Source organism: Rutidosis leptorrhynchoides, chromosome 6, assembly GCF_046630445.1.
Source record: "Rutidosis leptorrhynchoides isolate AG116_Rl617_1_P2 chromosome 6, CSIRO_AGI_Rlap_v1, whole genome shotgun sequence".
Classification (NCBI taxonomy): domain Eukaryota; kingdom Viridiplantae; phylum Streptophyta; class Magnoliopsida; order Asterales; family Asteraceae; genus Rutidosis; species Rutidosis leptorrhynchoides.
Window position 1 is genome coordinate 397,173,950 of NC_092338.1, and position 8,535 is coordinate 397,182,484.

Below are 8,535 nucleotides of genomic sequence, written 5' to 3' on the forward strand. Positions count from 1 at the left end.
CTTATATGTATATTGTGAATGTCGGTTACCAGGTGTTCAATCCATATGAATGATATTTTTGTCTCTATGCATGGGACGTATGATTATGAGAAATGGATGTATGAAATCTTGTGGTCTATTAAAATTATGAAATGATTCTTTATGATAAACTAATGAACTCACCAACCTTTTGGTTGACACTTTAAAGCATGTTCATTCTCAGGTACGAAAGAAATCTTCCGCTGTGCATTTGCTCATATTAGAGATATTACTTGGAGTCATTCATGACATATTTCAAAAGATGTTGCATTCGAGTCGTTGAGTTCATCAAGATTATTATTAAGTCAATTATATTTGGATATATTATGAAATGCTTTACATGCCTGTCAACTGTCGATGTAACGAAAGTTTGCCTTTTAAAAACGAATGCAATGTTTGTAAAATGTATCATTTAGAGGTCAAGTACCTCGCGATGTAATCATATGTTATTGTATTCGTCCCTATGGATTGGGTCGGGTCGTCTCATGTGGTATCAGAGCGGTGGTCTTAGCGAACCAGGTCTTGCATTAGTGTGTCTAACAGATAGTCGTTAAGATGCATTAGTGAGTCTGGACTTCGACCGTGTCTGCATGTCAAAAGTTTTGCTTATCATTTTTAGTCGGAAATCATCTACTTACCATCCTTAGGAAATTACCTAATTATTATTCTTTAGTCTAGACACGTTTTCCTGCATTTATTGCATAATAGTGTATAGACGAAATCTTATCTCGGCATATCTGTTACCGTGAACTTTGACTGATATTTTTCAAAGATTCCCCCATAAATTATGGGATTTTGGTATTATATATACATATGTAAATTATGTATTGAGGAATACCAAATCTAAATTCTACAATCTATTTCATACCAAAATTCTTTCTCTGATCATACGAGATGGATCCCTCAACTAGTTCGAACTCCTCAGATTCTGACAGTTATGCCGATATGGAATTCCACTCAAGCTCCGAAAACAGTGTTACCGGAATGGATCAACCAATCAGCCATCATCTATTTTGGATGAAATGGGGATGGGTTCGTAGCCTCCTCAATCATTGGCGACAAGAAGAAGGTGTTCCTTTCCATCCACCGAATTGCCCTCTTGGCAATGAACCTGAAGCACTTACCGGCGAACCTGTTTGAGAAACTTTTTTCTCTCTCATCTCCAGAGTAACTCGTCACGATTATATCCTACATCAAATCCTAGATTTTATTTATCCGCTCGTCCCAACCGACAATCATCCCGGTGTACTAACAGAAGTTAACGAACTTCGCGCACGCGTGACGGCTTTGGAGCTTATGGTGCAAGGATTACAAACACCATCAGCAGCACCAGCAGCATAATCAGTGCCGCCAGTAACATCAACATCGCAAACCTCAATACTCTAGACATCAGCAGCATCACCGGCATCAATGGTATCATCATCATTAACACCAACAGTACCATTACCATCATCAACAAACACATTCGTATCACACGCCTCAACATCATAATCTATACCTCGGATATCAACATCACACGCATCATAGATACCAAGGAGTGCCAACAACAACAAACGATGAAGTATTGATTCATAACTTCATCGGAGGAATATTCTACGGCGATTATGTAATCTCTAAAGTCTTAGAGATTATCTATTTCCACCTAACCCTAAATCAGATGAGTGAACCAAAATGAGTCAAGGAAGAATCGAAACCCTAACAAGGATGGTGCGCGATTTACTTGTTATACGAGCATCACTAGCAATTACCGGAAGTATCATCAGCAACAACAGTACCGTTAGCATCACCAGTATAGTCAGTAACGTCAGCATCGTCAGAATTAGCAACACCTATGACATCACAAATCCCATCAGTTCAAGAATCATTGTGGAAATCGTTACCAATCAACAACGAATATGTTGTATCAATGAGTTATATAGTATTAACTCATTCTTTCTGAAGAATTGTTATATATTTTATATATATGAATTCTGGAATTATAATAAATCTTTTTGTACTAAGCTATTAAGTATGAATTGAAAAAGAGTAGATACTACTCGTTTAAATTCATATTACTAATATCTTATGATGTACATCCTTCATTAACAACTTAATCATCGTTAACCACAATCTCTGTTTCAATCTAATGAACTCCGGTTCATAATAAATCAAGTGTATCATTCAATAACATGTTTGAATATACACTTTCATCTTCGATATACCCGAAATTTACGAGAAAACAATATTCGTATCTTGCGAAGTTAGCAAGAGTTCTATGAGCATCAGCATGATTCACTAAGGAAATACATATAAATATTGAAGCATTGATTACATTAGTGAAATACTCCGTGAAAATTATGTAATCTCTGATGTCTTAGAGATTATTCATTTCTAAATTCAAGCCGAAAATCTAATGAGTTTAATATGATAATAACTCATTAAATCGGTATTACATCTGAAGAAATATATATGTAATTATATATTTTCATAAAGAGTGTAATCAAAAACTTCTTTGTACAAAAGATTATTTGTGAATTTTTTTTTAAACGGGTAGGTAATACCCGAGAAATATTTAAATTCACAATTAATAAGTTACATTCTTCGAATCTGATCCAGCAATCATCAACTATACTCCCTATTTTCACAACAATATACATTCATCTATAGGAATCAAAACAACCATACTCATTCAAATCTAAGTACATATTCTGATTTTGAAATCTCAAATTACAATTCGAGATATAACCGAAATCATCACTCTTAGATCTTTACATTTTTCAAAGTTATACTTTGACTTCAAAACTATGACAGAACATCACTTTTATTCGTAACACTCAGAGGAATATAAATCATTCGAGATTCAGGAAGATTTCATCATTTGGATAGTGACTATGACAATTTGCATCTAAAACTCTTCGAAATTTCGAAAGACACTTCAAATAATAAACAATTGGGATGATGATCCAGCCACACGTTACCCGAAGTCTTGTACCTAAAAAAAAAAAACTCTCGAAACCTAAGTCATAATCTAATATGTACCCGCGTCGAATTCTTTATCATTTATTAGCAAAAACAACCTTACGATTCCTTTTCAAAGTAGCCAATTTTGTCACAGCTCCAGCAAGTCAACTTCGACTTTTCAGTCGGACCAGTCTTATTATAACCCCGATAAATACGTTGCCCATTCATCAGTGTTACTAAGGAACCTTTCATATTCCACCATATTACCACCAGCGTTTAATCATGTAAAACACGACTCTTCTAAACCCACCTCGGATTGAAAATCAGTGATTCAGATATTATAGCATTAAATGCAGAGGAAACATAAATATGGTAGATGAGTTAAACAGTCAAAAGTTTGATGATAAAAGATAGTGAGTTGGTAAAGTTCAGAAAAAGAGAAGATTTGGAACTGGAAAACGGATTGAGCAAAGTATGAAGGAAGCCGTGGACAAATCACAGGGACTAAATCTGCCTTCAAAGGATTCAAATGATTCAGTGTCTGCTAAAAACGTTAGCAAACACGTTACCCCTTATTCTAAACCTTCACAGACAGATATTCTTCATCATCATCTTACCTTAGATATTATAAGATATCTTTGTATCTCCCATTATACATATTCTCCATATTTCTGGAGATATCTTCACCACTATCCTTATCTGAGATCATTTATCTCTCCGTAATATTTGCAACATAAAAGAAACTGTGTTAGTTTCTAAATTCTGAAAAATTCGAATATGAATGTTTTTGAAGTAGTGTTGGGAACTGATGCATGAGTTAGTATAATATAATGACACTTGATCAACGTCATTATATTACAGTAATTCATGCTGAGTTTCTAATGGATGTGATGATTCACAGGACATACCGTCATCATGTACCATTTACACGACTCTTACATTCTATCTAATCTCTAAATATATCAAGAAAATATTTCTTGATGATTCGGTCTTTTCAGGGTATTCTGGTAATTTAACAAATCAGGATTTACCATTACCCTTTCCTTCTTAGAACAATTACTATATTCCTTCTGAAAGCCATACATACAAATTCCGGACCATTACAAGAGCTACTTAATCGCAAAAAGAAGAAACGAAAGGACAAAGCTCCGAAAACAAAAATTGGGGTATAAACCGCAGCAAATAGGAGAGAACATTAACTATGGATGACAATGATTATAGAAGACAGAAGCAGGAACATCGAAGTATAAAGGAAGATATAAAACCCAACAACCACCCAGAAACTACAAACCGTGTATATCAATGCGTATAGCGATATAAAGACATGGGAGAACTAGAAACACTATAAACCCAAGAGTATAATAGAAGTAAATGGATTCTTCCGGTGGCAGATTAAAAAGAAGAATGACAGATATGAACGTTAGGAATATATCAAGGATCAGGATGGGATGGAGCATATTAACGAATACTTTAAAGTATGAATTGAGGAATGAAGAATAGAAGATGTGAGTTGTAAAGAAATGGAGAGGGTGGATTTATAGGAAAATATCCGACAGAGCAATCGAAGCAGATTATCGCGTTCAACCAAAGAAGATCTGAATCTCCTCAATTACCGAATAATCAAATCTTAATATGAAGATTTCTTCTAAATTCCTTAAATTTCAGAAGTCAATCTTGACTATGACACCGGTTAAGTCAAACTTACTTTTATTCATTTTCACTCTTAAGTGATAGCTTCATTCGTACTCTTCACAAAAACAAATCGTTTTATCTATATTAATCAATGATGATAAAACCCTATTTATCAGTTCATATACGTCATGAAAATATTCTTACTGTTAGCCATGACGACCTCTATCAAATTTCGGGACGAAATTTCTTTTAACGGGTAGGTACTGTGATGACCCGGAGATTTCCGAACAAATTTAAACTTTAACCTTTATATATATCCGACACGATAAGCAAATCTGTAATGATTGAGTCTCGAAAGTTTTGAAACTATATTCATTTAATCAAATACCCTTTGACCATGCCAAACGATTCACGAACAATTATGTGTAAATAAATATATATGTATATATACATGTGTGATTATTAAATTGTGATATATTAATAAAACATTGAACGGATTAGTTGATATGAATATAAGCTATGAGATCTATTTTATTAACTTGGAAACGCTATCAAGGTATTGAATAGATAATACTTTGCATGAACGTATTTGTTCGAGGTAAGTTTATCAACGAGATTAAAAGATAATATTAAATGATTGAATTATCAGATACATTGAATTATGATTACGAGTCTCTGTATGAGGTCCACTTTGAATTAGAAGACTCTTACTTTTAACGGTATTCGGAATAAATGGTAAAGTGATTTACAAAAGTGCCTTTAGCGAGAGTTAGTCAAAAGTTAGTAATCATTTCCGTTTAAAATTCAAAAATGTATTTTACTTGATCAACTCGCGTCCCTCGATAAATTAACTATTTAGTATTCATATTAAAAATATTATTTGGTAAAATAACTACTATTATTTGAAACAAGTAAATTATATAAAACAAACTTTGAAATGTAATTGGTTTTGAAAGACTAAATATTATATCATTAGATAAATATTTCAAACATATATATATTATACAAATTTTTGTTTTAAATAAAAGTATATACATATTTTTAAATTAGTCATAAAACGTTCTGATTTAAAATAAAATATTTTGACAAACAACGAGTCACTGAATTATAGAAGTAAATGACCACAACGCTCAATTTTATAAGTTATATTTTTATAAAGGTATTTTATTGTTGAGTAGGTCTAATTTTTGTAAAAGGTACACGTCACGTAACGTAAAAGGCTAGTTTTCTAAACGTACGAAAGTGCGCCCGAAAAACCGAAAGTGGTACATGAGTCGTGAGACCACGACCGTGTCATTTTTGTAAAAATTATATTTTTACCATGAGCGTAAATATAATATAATATTTAATTAATTCTAAAGATTAAATATATTATATATAAAATAATATATAAAGTTATGCATAAAATGTGTGATACGTAATATGATGTGTGAAAAGAGGTGTCGGCAAAGATTATTGGACAATGTTAGATGCTACTTTTGTTCATGTGATTGCATGATTTAATCGGGAAGTTGGTGAGGTCCAATTTCCTTTAAATAATGAACGTACCAATTTCTGCTTCTTATTTACTCATTCATCTATCTCGATCTCGCTCTCTCTAAATATACATGTACTTATTTCTTTATTTATTTTTATTATTATTATTATTATTATTATTATTATTATTATTATTATTATTATTATTATTAAACTTATTATTATTATTATTATTATTAGTAGGAGCGATATTATTAGTAATATACATAAAATACTACGACGAGGTTATGAGCAAGTTATTTCAAACGTGTTTTTCGAGTAGGATAGGGCTAAGGAAATTATGGGTTATAGCTATGGAGGTAATGGGTAATGTTCATGGGTATGCCCGTGAGGTCAATTTGGTAGTTATCATCTCCGTTGCGTCTACGTACCTTTCCTACAATATTGAACCTCAATATTGATACGTGAGTACTCCTAAATTTATTTTTTACATATTAATAGTGGATCCCTGACTAGTGCTCGAGAAAATAGGATTATGCATGCTTGTACTTTTGATATTGCCCTTAGATAGGTTATGTTGAATCTTAAAGGTTGTTATACTAGGGATGAAATAAGGTATAAGATATGCATGTCATTGAAAAGCTAGCGAAAAATTAAGAACTTTTCATTTAGATATCGAATGGATTCGATGAACGGTTAGAAAGTTATGAATTAAACAATTAATTTCGTAATTAAGATTGCTAATGATAATTAGTGAACTAATTTTCTGGGTTATAAAAAGTGGTTATTTGGATTCTACTCGTCGAGTAGATGAATTTTCATATAAAGCACGTCTCGTTTCGTTGAACGGTTGTCAAGTTATGAACAAAAGAAGTTTTGCAAATTATGAAAAAAATGTCGAAAAGGGAACTGAAATTCTCGCTGATCTGCGTTGTTTCAGATTTAAGAAAAAATACCACTGAATTCTTTGCTGTAAGGTCTAGCAAACGACTCTGACCGTTTGTCAATTTGAGTCTCGACGATTTTTCTAAAAATCGTCAAAGTTGACTGTTTGGTCACATTTTAAAATTCTGAAAAGAGCTGAAACTTTTTATTAAAAATGTCAGTTTTGTATCAGTTGTCATGGTCGGCCTGATGTGTGTTTACTTTTGCCAAAAATCATGTTATATCTTTGTGGTAACTAGAATTTGCAGGCTTTGACCGTTTGTCAATCCGAGTTTCGAGGAATTTTCTAAAAATCTCCAAAGTAGGCTACTCGGTCACTTTTGTAAATTTATTAAAGCTGAAAAATTAACTTTGAAACGCCGAAACCGCATTGGCAACTACGAGTTGTCTAGGGTTAGTTTACTTCTGTAACATTTATGCTTAATCTTTTTGGTAATGTGTAACTTTTATCTTTGACCGTTTATCAATCAGAGCTCGGATAATTTTTCTAAAGGCCGTTTAGTCATGTTTGACCGAAAAATCATTTTTTTTGTATAAGTTATTGTATTTTTGCATGCGACCTCGTTTTTACTTTAACCTTTGACTTTTGACCTTGAACTTTGACTTTTCCGTTAACTTTTCAGTTAATATTTTTGTATTGACTTTCTCTAAAAACTAAAATACTATTTTATGATTATGAAACCATTTGTGATACGTTGTTTCACACGTCACCTTTTACTAGAATTTTAACTAAACATGAGTAATATAACATGTTACTATACTGTTGAGTCAGACTCGAGCATTAGGATTGTGGTACACTATGACTTGGCCTAAATTGTTAGACAAATATTGACCGTCATATATATATATATAATTAATATAGGTTCGTGAATCCGAGGCCAACCCTACACATATTCAATGATGATATATGTATTTTTACTACAAAATACAGTATGGTGAGTTTCATTAATCCCTTTTTAAATGCTTTTGCAATATATATATTTTTGGGACTGAGAATACATGCGCTATTTTTATAATTGTTTTACGAAATAGACACAAGTAATTGAAACTACATTATATGGTTGAATGATCGAAATCGAATATGCCCTTTTTATTTAGTCTGGTAATCTAAGAATTAGGGAACAGACACCCTAATTGACGCGAACTCTAAAGATAGATCTATCGGGCCCAACAAGCCCCATCCAAAGTACCGGATGCTTTAGTATTTCGAAATTTATATCATGTCCGAAGGAGGATCCCGGAATGATGGGGATATTCTTATATGTATATTGTGAATGTCGGTTACCAGGTGTTCAATCCATATGAATGATATTTTTGTCTCTATGCATGGGACGTATGATTATGAGAAATGGATGTATGAAATCTTGTGGTCTATTAAAATTATGAAATGATTCTTTATGATAAACTAATGAACTCACCAACCTTTTGGTTGACACTTTAAAGCATGTTCATTCTCAGGTACGAAAGAAATCTTCCGCTGTGCATTTGCTCATATTAGAGATATTACTTGGAGTCATTCATGAC